This window comes from Lampris incognitus, chromosome 6, assembly GCF_029633865.1.
Source record: "Lampris incognitus isolate fLamInc1 chromosome 6, fLamInc1.hap2, whole genome shotgun sequence".
NCBI lineage: Eukaryota > Metazoa > Chordata > Actinopteri > Lampriformes > Lampridae > Lampris > Lampris incognitus.
This window is the reverse complement of record NC_079216.1, coordinates 1,761,197-1,763,545: the sequence shown is the minus strand read 5'-3', so window position 1 is coordinate 1,763,545 and position 2,349 is coordinate 1,761,197. Positions and strand designations below refer to the sequence as shown.

Sequence of the window (2,349 nt, the reverse complement as noted above, 5' to 3'; positions counted from 1 at the left end):
TGTTGTGGTAGTGTGGGACAGGTGACGTCAGAGTGTGTGTGTTGTCCAGCTGCTGCTGCTGCTGCTGGAGGCCGCGTGGTGAGGACGGCTCCGTGTGTGCTGCCAGGACGTCCTCGGCCACTCGGGTTTGTGTTAGGAAATGTAGTTTACTACTTCCGGTGTAAAACTTGCAGCCGACCTGAGATTTACATTCAGCGGGTATTCGCAACATTTAAATGAGTTGTTGTTATCATTATTATTAGACATTGTGTCTCTGAGCGGGACAAGGTTACTTTAAACTATCAGCTGACTGCTGAAAGGTTTTGATCTCCACTTAAAGCAGCAGCTTCGTTGTGGCGGTTGTTGTTTAACACAACCACTGATACTACTACTAACAACAACAGGCGTTAAATAACAATGTAACAACAACAACAGGCGTTAAATAACAATGTAACAACAACAGGCGTTAAATAACAATGTAACAACAACAACAACAGGCGGTAAATAACAATGTAACAACAACAGGCGTTAAATAACAATGTAACAACAACAACAACAACAACAACAGCAACAGGCGTTAAATAACAATGTAACAACAACAACAACAACAACGGGCGTTAAATAACAATGTAACAACAACAACAACAGGCGTTAAATAACAATGTAACAACAACAACAACAGGCGTTAAATAACAATGTAACAACAACAACAGGCGTTAAATAACAATGTAACAACAACAGGCGTTAAATAACAATGTAACAACAACAACAACAACAACAGGCGGTAAATAACAATGTAACAACAACAGGCGTTAAATAACAATGTAACAACAACAACAACAACAACAACAACAACAACAGCAACAGGCGTTAAATAACAATGTAACAACAGCAACAGGCGTTAAATAACAATGTAACAACAACAACAACAACAACAACAACAACAACAACAACGGGCGTTAAATAACAATGTAACAACAACAACAACAACAACAACAACAACAACAACAACAACAACAGGCGTTAAATAACAATGTAACAACAACAACAACAGGCGTTAAATAACAATGTAACAACAACAGGCGTTAAATAACAATGTAACAACAACAACAGGCGTTAAATAACAATGTAACAATAGCAACAGGCGTTAAATAACAATGTAACAACAGCAACAGGCGTTAAATAACAATGTAACAACAGCAAGCTGAGGACGGGAGCGGGATCAGCACTGTGCTGCGCAGGTCTTCAGCAGCTGCGGCGACACCGCGTGAAGACGGTGACACGCCCCGCCCGACCTGTTCTGACTGGTTCCCCCTGCAGGCTCGCTCGCTCGCTCGCATGCCAGCAGCTCATTATCTAGTCACGACTCAACCACGGAAGACCTCACCAGCCTGCTGACTGACACGCTTTGGAGACACACACACACACACACACACACACACACACACACACACACACACACACACACACACACACACACACACACACAGACACGTCAAGTTTATTTCTATTAAGCACATTTAAACACAACTGGATTTGACTCAAGTGCTATACAATACAATGACGTAGTAACAGCAAGGAAAAGCTAAGCGATGCCATAACATCTGTAAGGCACGAGGATACACAAGGGATGGTGTTTGTGGCGTGGTGTAACAGGCGTGTGCTGTCTCACAGAGAGTTGACTTGACTTGAGTTGGGAAGTGTATGTAGTGTTTGAGGGTGGACACATGCATGTCTATGGGTCCTCGCTGTCTGTCTCATGCATGTCTATGGGTCCTCGCTGTCTGTCTCATGCATGTCTATGGGTCCTCGCTGTCTGTCTCATGCATGTCTATGGGTCCTCGCTGTCTGTCTCATGCATGTCTATGGGTCCTCGCTGTCTGTCTCATGCATGTCTATGGGTCCTCGCTGTCTGTCTCATGCATGTCTATGGGTCCTCGCCGTCTGTCTCATGCATGTCTATGGGTCCTCGCCGTCTGTCTCATGCATGTCTATGGGTCCTCGCTGTCTGTCTCATGCATGTCTATGGGTCCTCGCTGTCTGTCTCATGCATGTCTATGGGTCCTCGCTGTCTGTCTCATGCATGTCTATGGGTCCTCGCTGTCTGTCTCATGCATGTCTATGGGTCCTCGCCGTCTGTCTCATGCATGTCTATGGGTCCTCGCCGTCTGTCTCATGCATGTCTATGGGTCCTCGCCGTCTGTCTCATGCATGTCTATGGGTCCTCGCTGTCTGTCTCATGCATGTCTATGGGTCCTCGCTGTCTGTCTCATGCATGTCTATGGGTCCTCGCTGTCTGTCTCATGCATGTCTATGGGTCCTCGCTGTCTGTCTCATGCATGTCTATGGGTCCTCGCTGTCTGTCTCATG

At 45.5% G+C, this 2,349-nt stretch overlaps 1 protein-coding gene across 1 annotated transcript in view; it reads left to right on the top strand.

Annotated features, from left to right (window-relative positions):
- LOC130113910 (receptor-type tyrosine-protein phosphatase zeta-like) overlaps window positions 1–2,349 on the top strand; it is a 132,377-nt gene that overhangs the window by 63,386 nt on the left and 66,642 nt on the right. The gene's annotated exons all lie outside the window — the stretch shown is intronic.